This window comes from Bactrocera oleae, chromosome 4 (assembly GCF_042242935.1).
Source record: "Bactrocera oleae isolate idBacOlea1 chromosome 4, idBacOlea1, whole genome shotgun sequence".
NCBI lineage: Eukaryota > Metazoa > Arthropoda > Insecta > Diptera > Tephritidae > Bactrocera > Bactrocera oleae.
Genome location: NC_091538.1, coordinates 31,435,660 through 31,451,957, shown reverse-complemented (window position 1 = coordinate 31,451,957; position 16,298 = coordinate 31,435,660). Strand labels below are relative to the sequence as shown.

Here is a 16,298-nt window from a genome sequence, read left to right as displayed (position 1 = left end):
CCAAAAATTGATGAGATTGTTTAATATATAATTATAAATAAAATTTCAAAGTTCCCCATCTTTCCCCTTTGTTTTTATAAAAGAAAATAATAATTAAATAAAGAAATTCTAACAATTTATTCGGGTTATTACCGCTATTTTTTTTATCAATATTATCAAAGAGATGGGAATTAACCAATCATACCTTCACTTATGCTGTACACTGAATATAATAGAACTATTCAAATAAATTTTACTAATTAATAACATTGTAGTTAATAATTTAAATTGCTCTCTTCATGAATATACATATATGACGTTCCGTTTCAAACTGAAAAAATTCGGTAACCTGGATCCAATGAGTGGATTATGGTATGCTGTATTCTTCATAAAATGCTAGTCAATTTCCATATTGAAAACGAAGAACGCATTGAATACATCTTACCATCTGGAAGTAACACAAGAAGTAGTCTTCTTAAATTCATACAAAATCAACAACTTAATATACATCAGTATATGGTTTTCCCACATGTATATTCACAATATATTGGTTTGATTAACAAATAAATAGAAAAAATTCAATTCAAAAATTAATTGTAGAAGTCATGATTAAAAAGAAACTTCAGGTACTCCAAAAATTTTAAATTTCCCTCGCACCACTTTATTAACTCCCCTTTATTTCTATTTGTGTTTCAATTCCTCCATTGCCAATTTTTCTTTCATTTGTAATTCCATTATTTTTAATTTTTCTTGATTGTGCAGTTCATTCAGTTTCAGTTGCATTTCCATTTAAATAAAAAATTTCGAATTTTTAATGCGATTTACTAGTTTCTTTCCACACCAGTTTACGACTTGAACAATTTGCACAAATTTACAATCTCCTCAATACTTTTTATTTTCTTTACTTCTATACGCATGCAGAAACAATGAAATTCTAGTTTAAATGACAAATCATAATCTTAGATTTTATGGTTTCGGTTTCCATACTCCCTTCACCTGGTAAGCCATCCAACACTTCTGTATATGTTGTACGCATATACCGAACCTTCTTGCGTGTCACCTTCCAGTCCACCATTTCTATTTAAGACGTTATCTTCTATAATTGAAATTATAATAGATTAATACTAAGTTGTATTTTAAATAATAGACAGACCTCAAAATCCCTGTTTTGGGTTACGAATTCAACCAATGATTTCTCTTCTTCTAGCAGCGATTTTCTTGTTGGGTTGGACCGCACCTGCTTTGCTTTTGTCTAAAAACACATTTCTTTAATAAAATAGTATTTATTATGCATTTTACATGTATAATATTAAACTGCTCCATTTAGCCAAAAACCGTCGAAAATAGCAATACACAAATCTAACCACAATACAAAACACACTGAAGTAAATAGCAATCAGCAGATTATTTATAACGAAACGAAAACATAGCGTACAGAGTTATATTTACGTAAATTTATTTTTGCATGCAAATCAACAACAAATTTTTAAAACTAGTGCAAAAGTTTCTGACTTTATAATTTGACGATGCAGTTATGACAATTTGTGAGTCCCCTAATTTTCTGGTCGAAATCGTCATAGTCTATCTATTTCAAAAGTGTTCCTTACTCTTTTATTCCCCTTTTTTGTCTCACATTGTTTCGTTTTAACTGTCCTAACAAAGTTTCAATCAATACTTGAAAACATAATACACAATATGACATCGGCTGTCGTCATATTGAAAACAAGCTATCCTTTATTGTAGTCAGTTGCCCTCTGTTTTGATTGAAAATTGTAAGTTTTCTTGTCCTATTTTGACAACGCTTCGGCTTAGTGTGCAATTCTTTAATTTATGTTCCTTTTTTCTTTTTTATTATATTTTTATTTATTAATTAGCTTATGGGCTGCATTAAGTTTATAAGTTTTTATTTAAGATAACTTGTAAGCTACGATTTTTTTTAGGTTTGGACTTGACTTCATCATTTTCAATAAGTAAATTTAAATATTTCGTATTTAGTTTTACTTTTCTCCTCCAGTGAGGATACTTCATTTAAAATCAAAAGTTTGTTCGACACGCGTCACTGTTCACTACTTGTAACTGATAATCTTTTGGCTAGGGATATTTCGTAGTTTTCTCCCTTTGTCTTGCCAAGGATATCACTTAATACACGCACTGCACTTAACGATCGATTATCATTTGGCTAGAGATCCTTTGTAGTTTTCTAACTTTGTCTTGCCAAGGATACTGCTTTGCTTTACACGTGCTCCACTTTGGGCGCCAACTAATATTATCGTCAAGAGGATATTAAAAAATATATTTTCTATTCGCGGACGCGCGGAAGAAATAAGAACAGGTGTTGTTCTTTTGATTGATATAATAAGAGTTCTCCTTTATTTTCAACTTACTATTATTTATATATTGAAATTGAAACTAGAACAAATAAATTACAATTTTTACTATTTAGCATATTTCCGCAGAACGTTAAGTGTTCTTTTTTGTTTACAATTATTATTGTTATGCCTCCATGTGAGAGTCACCAGTAATATTTTGATATGAATGGATTATTTCACTCAGAACAGAAAAAGCATATCAAATTCTTAAATCAACAAAAACGTTAATAAAGATTTTACTTATGCGACTGCATAACTACAAAAATTACGATACAATTTTATTTACAGGTACGGCAAAGCTGCTGTGTGGAGGCTGCCGTTAACTTGCATACTTATGTGCAAAGCCATTTATCTTTCGTGACTTACATTTTGTGTTGCCAAAAACAATCTAATAATCGAAATTGACTCCTAATACATGCACATGATAAACATATCCGACTATTACAAAAACAAAATATCGATAATCAAATGTGCACAGCTAGCGAAAAATCAAAATTCACCTTTTCCTTTGAACACACCTCGTATATGGGTATATTTGTTCTAAGAGATTGCGTTGGTAGTGATGATTACTACCATTTTCTCTTATTGCACGCAGGTATACCATACGACTACTACTACTATCAGGCAAGAAGTCATGTAGCACTGAAGCTAATGTTGCCCAATAAATCTTGGAAGAATTCGTTAATTTGTTTGAAAATATAGACGGATACCATTTAGTTAGTTACAATATACATTTTACTCCATTTAGCTGCTTGTACTAAGTATTATGGTGCTCTAGATAACTTTTCCGCTTATAAGTTTGAAAACTACATGCAATATTAAAGAAAACTTAAAAATATGGTAACCCCAATAAAGTGCTGCTGCAAATTCATTACAGAGAAAGAAATAGTTCAGAATTAAGTTGCAATAGCATTTCGAAAATCTATTCATTTAATAGAGATTTTAAGAGACGAAAAGCCTCTTATTGTTTTAATCAAAAATTAGGACCCATAAAAAGTATAGACATGACAGACGAATCTGGTAGCGTTGTAGTATCAACGCATTGATTCTTGAATGCCGAAAACTAGTTTCAAAAACCATTAGAATCGTCATCAGGTTTAAGTATTTTGTTGGCAAATTAATGAAATCCACTTTTTTTTAAATAGAAAAAGCCGATAAAGTTTATAAATATTTTTTTATTCTACATGAGGGTAAGTTTCTTCTAATTTCCATTTTTCGTCTAGTCTGGTCAATTTAGACATTTGATGGTACATAAATTCACAACTAGCCAAAAATTGATGAGATTGTTTAATATATAATTATAAATAAAATTTCAAAGTTCCCCATCTTTCCCCTTTGTTTTTATAAAAGAAAATAATAATTAAATAAAGAAATTCTAACAATTTATTCGGGTTATTACCGCTATTTTTTTTATCAATATTATCAAAGAGATGGGAATTAACCAATCGTACCTTCACTTATGCTGTACACTGAATATAATAGAACTATTCAAATAAATTTTACTAATTAATAACATTGTAGTTAATAATTTAAATTGCTCTCTTCATGAATATACATATATGACGTTCCGTTTCAAACTGAAAAAATTCGGTAACCTGGATCCAATGAGTGGATTATGGTATGCTGTATTCTTCATAAAATGCTAGTCAATTTCCATATTGAAAACGAAGAACGCATTGAATACATCTTACCATCTGGAAGTAACACAAGAAGTAGTCTTCTTAAATTCATACAAAATCAACAACTTAATATACATCAGTATATGGTTTTCCCACATGTATATTCACAATATATTGGTTTGATTAACAAATAAATAGAAAAAATTCAATTCAAAAATTAATTGTAGAAGTCATGATTAAAAAGAAACTTCAGGTACTCCAAAAATTTTAAATTTCCCTCGCACCACTTTATTAACTCCCCTTTATTTCTATTTGTGTTTCAATTCCTCCATTGCCAATTTTTCTTTCATTTGTAATTCCATTATTTTTAATTTTTCTTGATTGTGCAGTTCATTCAGTTTCAGTTGCATTTCCATTTAAATAAAAAATTTAGAATTTTTAATGCGATTTACTAGTTTCTTTCCACACCAGTTTACGACTTGAACAATTTGCACAAATTTACAATCTCCTCAATACTTTTTATTTTCTTTACTTCTATACGCATGCAGAAACAATGAAATTCTAGTTTAAATGACAAATCATAATCTTAGATTTTATGGTTTCGGTTTCCATACTCCCTTCACCTGGTAAGCCATCCAACACTTCTGTATATGTTGTACGCATATACCGAACCTTCTTGCGTGTCACCTTCCAGTCCACCATTTCTATTTAAGACGTTATCTTCTATAATTGAAATTATAATAGATTAATACTAAGTTGTATTTTAAATAATAGACAGACCTCAAAATCCCTGTTTTGGGTTACGAATTCAACCAATGATTTCTCTTCTTCTAGCAGCGATTTTCTTGTTGGGTTGGACCGCACCTGCTTTGCTTTTGTCTAAAAACACATTTCTTTAATAAAATAGTATTTGTTATGCATTTTACATGTATAATATTAAACTGCTCCATTTAGCCAAAAACCGTCGAAAATAGCAATACACAAATCTAACCACAATACAAAACACACTGAAGTAAATAGCAATCAGCAGATTATTTATAACGAAACGAAAACATAGCGTACAGAGTTATATTTACGTAAATTTATTTTTGAATGCAAATCAACAACAAATTTTTAAAACTAGTGCAAAAGTTTCTGACTTTATAATTTGACGATGCAGTTATGACAACTTGTGAGTCCCCTAATTTTCTGGTCGAAATCGTCATAGTCTATCTATTTCAAAAGTGTTCCTTACTCTTTTATTCCCCTTTTTTGTCTCACATTGTTTCGTTTTAACTGTCCTAACAAAGTTTCAATCAATACTTGAAAACATAATACACAATATGACATCGGCTGTCGTCATATTGAAAACAAGCTATCCTTTATTGTAGTCAGTTGCCCTCTGTTTTGATTGAAAATTGTAAGTTTTCTTGTCCTATTTTGACAACGCTTCGGCTTAGTGTGCAATTCTTTAATTTATATTCCTTTTTTCTTTTTTATTATATTTTTATTTATTAATTAGCTTATGGGCTGCATTAAGTTTATAAGTTTTTATTTAAGATAACTTGTAAGCTACGATTTTTTTTAGGTTTGGACTTGACTTCATCATTTTCAATAAGTAAATTTAAATATTTCGTATTTAGTTTTACTTTTCTCCTCCAGTGAGGATACTTCATTTAAAATCAAAAGTTTGTTCGACACGCGTCACTGTTCACTACTTGTAACTGATAATCTTTTGGCTAGGGATATTTCGTAGTTTTCTCCCTTTGTCTTGCCAAGGATATCACTTAATACACGCACTGCACTTAACGATCGATTATCATTTGGCTAGAGATCCTTTGTAGTTTTGTAACTTTGTCTTGCCAAGGATACTGCTTTGCTTTACACGTGCTCCACTTTGGGCGCCAACTAATATTATCGTCAAGAGGATATTAAAAAATATATTTTCTATTCGCGGACGCGCGGAAGAAATAAGAACAGGTGTTGTTCTTTTGATTGATATAATAAGAGTTCTCCTTTATTTTCAACTTACTATTATTTATATATTGAAATTGAAACTAGAACAAATAAATTACAATTTTTACTATTTAGCATATTTCCGCAGAACGTTAAGTGTTCTTTTTTGTTTACAATTATTATTGTTATGCCTCCATGTGAGAGTCACCAGTAATATTTTGATATGAATGGATTATTTCACTCAGAACAGAAAAAGCATATCAAATTCTTAAATCAACAAAAACGTTAATAAAGATTTTACTTATGCGACTGCATAACTACAAAAATTACGATACAATTTTATTTACAGGTACGGCAAAGCTGCTGTGTGGAGGCTGCCGTTAACTTGCATACTTATGTGCAAAGCCATTTATCTTTCGTGACTTACATTTTGTGTTGCCAAAAATAATCTAATAATCGAAATTGACTCCTAATACAAGCACATGATAAACATATCCGACTATTACAAAAACAAAATATCGATAATCAAATGTGCACAGCTAGCGAAAAATCAAAATTCACCTTTTCCTTTGAACACACCTCGTATATGGGTATATTTGTTCTAAGAGATTGCGTTGGTAGTGATGATTACTACCATTTTCTCTTATTGCACGCAGGTATACCATACGACTACTACTACTATCAGGCAAGAAGTCATATAGCACTGAAGCTAATGTTGCCCAATAAATCTTGGAAGAATTCGTTAATTTGTTTGAAAATATAGACGGAGACCATTTAGTTAGTTACAATATACATTTTACTCCATTTAGCTGCTTGTACTAAGTATTATGATGCTCTCGATAACTTTTCCGCTTATAAGTTTGAAAACTACATGCAATATTAAAGAAAACTTAAAAATATGGTAACCCCAATAAAGTGCTGCTGCAAATTCATTACAGAGAAAGAAATAGTTCAGAATTAAGTTGCAATAGCATTTCGAAAATCTATTCATTTAATAGAGATTTTAAGAGACGAAAAGCCTCTTATTGTTTTAATCAAAAATTAGGACCCATAAAAAGTATAGACATGACAGACGAATCTGGTAGCGTTGTAGTATCAACGCATTGATTCTTGAATGCCGAAAACTAGTTTCAAAAACCATTAGAATCGTCATCAGGTTTAAGTATTTTGTTGGCAAATTAATGAAATCCACTTTTTTTTTAAATAGAAAAAGTCGATAAAGTTTATAAATATTTTTTTATTCTACATGAGGGTAAGTTTCTTCTAATTTCCATTTTTCGTCTAGTCTGGTCAATTTAGACATTTGATGGTACATAAATTCACAACTAGCCAAAAATTGATGAGATTGTTTAATATATAATTATAAATAAAATTTCAAAGTTCCCCATCTTTCCCCTTTGTTTTTATAAAAGAAAATAATAATTAAATAAAGAAATTCTAACAATTTATTCGGGTTATTACCGCTATTTTTTTTATCAATATTATCAAAGAGATGGGAATTAACCAATCGTACCTTCACTTATGCTGTACACTGAATATAATAGAACTATTCAAATAAATTTTACTAATTAATAACATTGTAGTTAATAATTTAAATTGCTCTCTTCATGAATATACATATATGACGTTCCGTTTCAAACTGAAAAAATTCGGTAACCTGGATCCAATGAGTGGATTATGGTATGCTGTATTCTTCATAAAATGCTAGTCAATTTCCATATTGAAAACGAAGAACGCATTGAATACATCTTACCATCTGGAAGTAACACAAGAAGTAGTCTTCTTGACTTCATACAAAATCAACAACTTAATATACATCAGTATATGGTTTTCCCACATGTATATTCACAATATATTGGTTTGATTAACAAATAAATAGAAAAAATTCAATTCAAAAATTAATTGTAGAAGTCATGATTAAAAAGAAACTTCAGGTACTCCAAAAATTTTAAATTTCCCTCGCACCACTTTATTAACTCCCCCTTATTTCTATTTGTGTTTCAATTCCTCCATTGCCAATTTTTCTTTCATTTGTAATTCTATTATTTTTAATTATTCTTGACTGTGCAATTCATTCAGTTTCAGTTTCATTTCCATTTAAATAAAAAATTTAGAATTTTTCATGCGATTTTCTATTTTCTTTCCACACCAGTTTACGGTTTGAACAATTTGCACAAATTTACAATCTCCTCAATACTTTTTATTTTCTTTATACGCATGCAGAAACAATAAAATTCTAGTTTAAATGACAAATCATAATCTTAGATTTTATGGTTTCGCCTTCCATACTCCCTTCACCTGGTAAGCCCTCCAACATTTCTGTATATGTTGTACGCATATACCGAACCTTCGAGCGTGTCACCTTCCAGTCAACCATTTATATCGAAACGAAAACATAGCGTACAGAGTTATATTTACGTAAATTTATTTTTGAATGCAAATCAACAACAAATTTTTAAAACTAGTGCAAAAGTTTCTGACTTTATAATTTGACGATGCAGTTATGACAACTTGTGAGTCCCCTAATTTTCTGGTCGAAATCGTCATAGTCTATCTATTTCAAAAGTGTTCCTTACTCTTTTATTCCCCTTTTTTGTCTCACATTGTTTCGTTTTAACTGTCCTAACAAAGTTTCAATCAATACTTGAAAACATAATACACAATATGACATCGGCTGTCGTCAAATTGAAAACAAGCTATCCTTTATTGTAGTCAGTTGCCCTCTGTTTTGATTGAAAATAGTAAGTTTTCTTGTCCTATTTTGACAACGCTTCGGCTTAGTGTGCAATTCTTTAATTTATATTCCTTTTTTCTTTTTTATTATATTTTTATTTATTAATTAGCTTATGGGCTGCATTAAGTTTATAAGTTTTTATTTAAGATAACTTGTAAGCTACGATTTTTTTTAGGTTTGGACTTGACTTCATCATTTTCAATAAGTAAATTTAAATATTTCGTATTTAGTTTTACTTTTCTCCTCCAGTGAGGATACTTCATTTAAAATCAAAAGTTTGTTCGACACGCGTCACTGTTCACTACTTGTAACTGATAATCTTTTGGCTAGGGATATTTCGTAGTTTTCTCCCTTTGTCTTGCCAAGGATATCACTTAATACACGCACTGCACTTAACGATCGATTATCATTTGGCTAGAGATCCTTTGTAGTTTTCTAACTTTGTCTTGCCAAGGATACTGCTTTGCTTTACACGTGCTCCACTTTGGGCGCCAACTAATATTATCGTCAAGAGGATATTAAAAAATATATTTTCTATTCGCGGACGCGCGGAAGAAATAAGAACACGTGTTGTTCTTTTGATTGATATAATAAGAGTTCTCCTTTATTTTCAACTTACTATTATTTATATATTGAAATTGAAACTAGAACAAATAAATTAGAATTTTTACTATTTAGCATATTTCCGCAGAACGTTAAGTGTTCTTTTTTGTTTACAATTATTATTGTTATGCCTCCATGTGAGAGTCACCAATAATATTTTGATATGAATGGATTATTTCACTCAGAACAGAAAAAGCATATCAAATTCTTAAATCAACAAAAACGTTAATAAAGATTTTACTTATGCGACTGCATAACTACAAAAATTACGATACAATTTTATTTACAGGTACGGCAAAGCTGCTGTGTGGAGGCTGCCGTTAACTTGCATACTTATGTGCAAAGCCATTTATCTTTCGTGACTTACATTTTGTGTTGCCAAAAACAATCTAATAATCGCAATTGACTCCTAATACAAGCACATGATAAACATATCCGACTATTACAAAAATAAAATATCGATAATCAAATGTGCACAGCTAGCGAAAAATCAAAATTCACCTTTTCCTTTGAACACACCTCGTATATGGGTATATTTGTTCTAAGAGATTGCGTTGGTAGTGATGATTACTACCATTTTCTCTTATTGCACGCAGGTATACCATACGACTACTACTACTATCAGGCAAGAAGTCATATAGCACTGAAGCTAATGTTGCCCAATAAATCTTGGAAGATTTCGTTAATTTGTTTGAAAATATAGACGGAGACCATTTAGTTAGTTACAATATACATTTTACTCCATTTAGCTGCTTGTACTAAGTATTATGGTGCTCTAGATAACTTTTCCGCTTATAAGTTTGAAAACTACATGCAATATTAAAGAAAACTTAAAAATATGGTAACCCCAATAAAGTGCTGCAATTACATTACAGAGAAAGAAATAGTTCAGAATTAAGTTGCAATAGCATTTCGAAAATCTATTCATTTAATAGAGATTTTAAGAGACGAAAAGCCTCTTATTGTTTTAATCAAAAATTAGGACCCATAAAAAGTAATAGACATGACAGACGAATCTGGTAGCGTTGTAGTATCAACGCATTGATTCTTGAATGCCGAAAACTAGTTTCAAGAACCATTAGAATCGTCATCAGGTTTAAGTATTTTGTTGGCAAATTAATGAAATCCACTTTTTTTTAAATAGAAAAAGCCGATAAAGTTTATAAATATTTTTTTATTCTACATGAGGGTAAGTTTCTTCTAATTTCCATTTTTCGTCTAGTCTGGTCAATTTAGACATTTGATGGTACATAAATTCACAACTAGCCAAAAATTGATGAGATTGTTTAATATATAATTATAAATAAAATTTCAAAGTTCCCCATCTTTCCCCTTTGTTTTTATAAAAGAAAATAATAATTAAATAAAGAAATTCTAACAATTTATTCGGGTTATTACCGCTATTTTTTTTATCAATATTATCAAAGAGATGGGAATTAACCAATCGTACCTTCACTTATGCTGTACACTGAATATAATAGAACTATTCAAATAAATTTTACTAATTAATAACATTGTAGTTAATAATTTAAATTGCTCTCTTCATGAATATACATATATGACGTTCCGTTTCAAACTGAAAAAATTCGGTAACCTGGATCCAATGAGTGGATTATGGTATGCTGTATTCTTCATAAAATGCTAGTCAATTTCCATATTGAAAACGAAGAACGCATTGAATACATCTTACCATCTGGAAGTAACAACTTAATATACATCAGTATATGGTTTTCCCACATGTATATTCACAATATATTGGTTTGATTAACAAATAAATAGAAAAAATTCAATTCAAAAATTAATTGTAGAAGTCATGATTAAAAAGAAACTTCAGGTACTCCAAAAATTTTAAATTTCCCTCGCACCACTTTATTAACTCCCTCTTATTTCTATTTGTGTTTCAATTCCTCCATTGCCAATTTTTCTTTCATTTGTAATTCTATTATTTTTAATTATTCTTGACTGTGCAATTCATTCAGTTTCAGTTTCATTTCCATTTAAATAAAAAATTTAGAATTTTTCATGCGATTTTCTATTTTCTTTCCACACCAGTTTACGGTTTGAACAATTTGCACAAATTTACAATCTCCTCAATACTTTTTATTTTCTTTATACGCATGCAGAAACAATAAAATTCTAGTTTAAATGACAAATCATAATCTTAGATTTTATGGTTTCGCCTTCCATACTCCCTTCACCTGGTAAGCCCTCCAACATTTCTGTATATGTTGTACGCATATACCGAACCTTCGAGCGTGTCACCTTCCAGTCCACCATTTCTGTTTAAGACGTTATCTTCTATAATTGAAATTATAATAGATTAATACTAAGTTGTATTTTAAATAATAAGCAGACCTCAAAATCCCTGTTTTGGGTTACGAATTCAACCAATGATTTCTCTTCTTCTAGCAGCGATTTTCTTGTTGGGTTGGACCGCACCTGCTTTGCTTTTGTCTAAAAACACATTTCTTTAATAAAATAGTATTTATTATGCATTTTACATGTATAATATTAAACTGCTCCATTTAGCCAAAAACCGTCGAAAATAGCAATACACAAATCTAACCACAATACAAAACACACTGAAGTAAATAGCAATCAGCAGATTATTTATAACGAAACGAAAACATAGCGTACAGAGTTATATTTACGTAAATTTATTTTTGAATGCAAATCAACAACAAATTTTTAAAACTAGTGCAAAAGTTTCTGACTTTATAATTTGACGATGCAGTTATGACAACTTGTGAGTCCCCTAATTTTCTGGTCGAAATCGTCATAGTCTATCTATTTCAAAAGTGTTCCTAACTCTTTTATTCCCCTTTTTTGTCTCACATTGTTTCGTTTTAACTGTCCTAACAAAGTTCAATCAATACTTGAAAATATAATACAAAATATGACATCGGCTGTCGTCAAGCCAATTAGTATTGCAAAAAGTGAATAGTCATATTGAAAACAAGCTATCCTTTATTGTAGTCAGTTGTCCTCTGTTTTGATTGAAAATTGTAAGTTTTCTTGTCCTCTTTTGACAACGCTTCGGCTCAGTGTGCAATTCTTTAATTTATATTCCGTTTTTCCTTTTTTCTTTTTTCTTTTTTATTATATTTTTATTTATTAATTAGCTTATGGGCTGCATTAAGTTTATAAGTTTTTATTTTAGATAACTTGTAAGCTACGATTTTTTATTATGTTTTGACTTGACTTCATCATTTTCAATAAGTAAATTTAAATAGTTCGTATTTAGTTTTACTTTTCTCCTCCAGTGAGGATACTTCATTTAAAATCAAAAATTTGTTCGACACACGTCACTGTTCACTACTTGTAACTGATAATCTTTTGGCTAGGGATATTTCGTAGTTTTCTCCCTTTGTCTTGCCAAGGATATCACTTAATGCACGCACTGAACTTCACGATCGATTATCCTTTGGCTAGAGATCCTTTGTAGTTTTCTAACTTTGTCTTGCCAAGGATACTGCTTTGCTTTACACGTGCTCCACGTTGGGCGCCAACTAATATTCTCGTCGAGAGGATATTAAAAAATATATTTTCCATTCGCGAATTCTATTCGCCCTTATTTTTAACTCACAATTATTTATACATTTTGTTCTTATTTATTTAAAGCTACTTCACAATAAGGATTCTCCTTTATTTTCAACTTACTATTATTTATACATTTTGTTTTTATTTATTTAAAGTTACTTCACAATAAGGATTGAAACTAGAACAAAGAAATTACAATTTTTGCTATTTAGCTTATTTCGGCAGAACGTAAAGTGTTCTTTTTTGTTTACAATTATTATTGTTATGCCTACATGTGAGAGGCACCAGTAATGTTTTGATATGAATGGACTATTCCGATAATAAAGATTTTACTTATGCGACTAAAAGTTCACGTATTAGGATGTGCCTATATACCTCTACATAAGGACATAGAAGTTATTCATAAAGAAAAGGTGCGGTTTAGTTATTAAATTAAATGCAATCAAAACATATTTTGAAGATAAAATACAAAAAAAATTTAGTAACGCAAGTAAATTTTAAACGGTTTACATTAAAAATAAGTTTTATTACATTACTTTATTTCTTCTATTTGTACATTATCTTCTGTCGGAGCAGGTATTGGTAGCGGCTTTATGGTAACGGAAGTATGACACATATGTTCGTGATTCTATGTAAATAGTAGTGTGGATTTCTGGAAAATAGAGCATCAATCCTTGTTCCTGATTTAGTCGTGGCAAATTTTACGGTCGTTATTCATATCCAAACTGAATTTTTTCTCGGAGAAAGTGAAGTAGTGGCAAGGACGCATACTCCGCAAAATTTATATTAAAGTCATCACCGAGTATCAATGGTATGTGATCATCACCTCTGCCAAAGAGAGCAGAATCGCCATGAGTGTACACAACTCTGTATGAAATACATGATATTCTCAATCTTTTTTTTTGTTAGGAGATATGTAGATTGCTGCGAAGACAAATTCTTTTCCATTTGATATTTTTCCTGCTTTGCTGTGATTGTTGCAATCACGTTCTGCAAATATTTCCGTCGTGCTCTATACTCTCGACTTCTCTGTGCAGGTGTTTTGCTGTGCTTTCTTAATTGGTTGAATCATTATGCACAATACATACATACATATATTATCATCTAGAAAAGTATTGTACTAGTTGAAGCTTCAGTTCCAATTTACCTTCTTTCGCATTTTATATTCTTGACAACGCTCGGCTAGTGTTTTTGCAATTTTCATTTGTTTTTTTTTTCTGAATCATGACTATAATCAGTAAATTGTTCGTGTACTGTATTTTCAAAAAGATGTTGTGAGCTTGAACAGTAATTAATCGATGATACTATCTTGACTATGAACAACAGCTTCTTGAACATTTTAAAGACGGCAACGACGTATCAGACATCTGATGTACACAATTTCGTTGTTTCGTATTAAAATTTTCACTTTATTGAAATTTACATATTTTGTACAAAGTGAAATTTCTTGTGCAAAATATAAGTAAATAGGTCGATTTTTTTTTTCAATTATTAATTGTTATTACAAATGATATATCAGAGCTATTTTATGCTTATGTTAGTAAGATAACGTTAGACTTATTAGAGCTTTGAATAATTTTACATTTCACATATTAGTGGCAACACAAGAGCTGCCCATTGTCGTCGGCAAAGTTAGAAAGGGTTTTAATTTAGAAACAGCAACAACTGCAAGCCTGCTGCCTTGAAGTCATGCTGTTGTCTAAATAACTGTGTCAATACGAACGCGTGTATGTTAATATTTGACAGTTTCGGTCTGTCGCTTCTCGTCTTCCATGTGTTTCGCGTTTCAGACCCGAACAAGTCCGCAGTGATGTACTTATGTATGTGCCAATGTGCAGCTACAAGCCAACGAAATGAATCCACCAAGCATACGTATTAAAATATATTTATGTCGGAGAGTGAGTGCAAAACAACAGCAAATGCATTGCTACAATGTGTTTATGGCTACAGACGCACAAGTAGCTTCTCACAGCAAAAAGTGTCCTGACGCGACCTTGAAAATCACTCCAAGGACCAAGACCTTGAAAATGCGGCCAAGGAAGTATTCACTTCAAAAATGGTGAATAAATAAACATCTCAATATTTACAGGCTCTGGTAGTCAAATATTGGCAAAAGAACCAAAGTACTCGCGAAATAGGTAATATATTCAAAACAAAAAAAAAAACACAATACTTTTTAGTACATTATTGCTAAATTCAAAAAGACTAGTGGAGTTGGAAGACTTGAAGATAGTGGAATGCCCAAAAAATTTGCACAAACTAGGCTCATGCCTTGGTAAGTAAAGTTTCTCGGAGGATCAAGGAACAAACAATTTGTATGGCATAAGGAGAGCTAAGCACTAAAAGATAAATAAGACTGTCAGCATGGAGGAGGCTGCACTATGTGGCGTGTGGTACAATGGAAGCAAAAGGAGTGCATTGGGAGCAAATGGCGTTGGTAACCTTGTTTTAATTGAATGAGTTATGTAATGAATGGACTAAATGGCAATATTAAAAAATAATTTGACTCCGTCAATAACTAAACTTAATTTAAATCGTGGCTACTGCAATAGTGGTTAAAAAATGGTTAGTATTAAGTAGTATTAATTCTCCTTAAAGAGCGTTAAAATGTCAAACTGTACAAGTTTTTTTGGTCTTCGAAAATGGAGTTATTATGGATTTTTTAACTTTTTGGAGAAAACTAGATCTATAAAATTAAATTTCTATTACATTTTGAAAATTAATAAAACGGCCATTTTCTCACCTTTTGATGCAGCTCAAAACTATTAATAGTTTATCTCTCTGTACAATTATTTTTGGTTCGCTGTATACAGATATGCATTCAAGAAGAGAGGAATTTGAATGATAAAATAAAATGTTATTAATTAGTAAAATTGTATTTAAAAGTATTATTATATATGTATTCAATTTAATGGAAATCAATGCTGGTTTTAATAATGATGTTAAAATAAATATGCAAGAGTTAGCTTTATGTCGAGTTTAAAAACATTTATATTGAACTGAAAGAGCACGGTCCACTATAGCAGCTATAAAAGCGTCGTCTTATAATTAAATTCTTGCAAAAATTACTTAAAGTTAACGGACTGGGTTTATTCCTTTTATACATTTAACAGTAAGATGTCATATAGAAAATATAATGACGCCTTTAAAATAAAAGAAAAGATTAAAATATCAGAAGTTTCAATTTTGCAGAAGAGATGAAATTTACACAATGTTTTTTAAACGCGCTAGAAGAGATGCTCATGATATGATTATCGGAGGAAGACAAAAACATCAAAAAAAAAAATTTTTTTTACCGATGATGTGATCCTTTGATGCGAGAGCGGCAAGGCACTGCCCGAGCTGGAAGTCTCGTGTTATCAATAGTGTCGCGGTTTTTCCCAATGGAGATTCCAAAGTAGGTTGTCTAATTTTTCGCTTTAAGGTTGGAAGCACTCACTACTTGATTATCTTGCCTTCTCTAGATTGTCTTGCAGCACATGATTTGCAATGTGCGAAAGGTTTTTCACATCAATAAGC

At 30.7% G+C, this 16,298-nt stretch overlaps 2 long non-coding RNA genes across 2 annotated transcripts; both read right to left on the bottom strand.

The window, feature by feature from the left end:
* Positions 1-849: 849 nt before the first annotated feature.
* Positions 850-1,529, bottom strand: LOC138857182 (uncharacterized). The gene is made up of 2 exons (XR_011396205.1): positions 1,133-1,529; positions 850-1,075 (listed from the first exon to the last, which is right to left on the bottom strand). It is a non-coding gene; the product is annotated as an uncharacterized lncRNA (long non-coding RNA).
* Positions 1,530-4,464: 2,935 nt separating this feature from the next.
* Positions 4,465-4,837, bottom strand: LOC118682697 (uncharacterized). Its single transcript, XR_004978493.2, has 2 exons — positions 4,748-4,837; positions 4,465-4,690 (listed from the first exon to the last, which is right to left on the bottom strand). It is a non-coding gene; the product is annotated as an uncharacterized lncRNA (long non-coding RNA).
* Between the last annotated feature and the right edge of the window lie 11,461 nt (positions 4,838-16,298).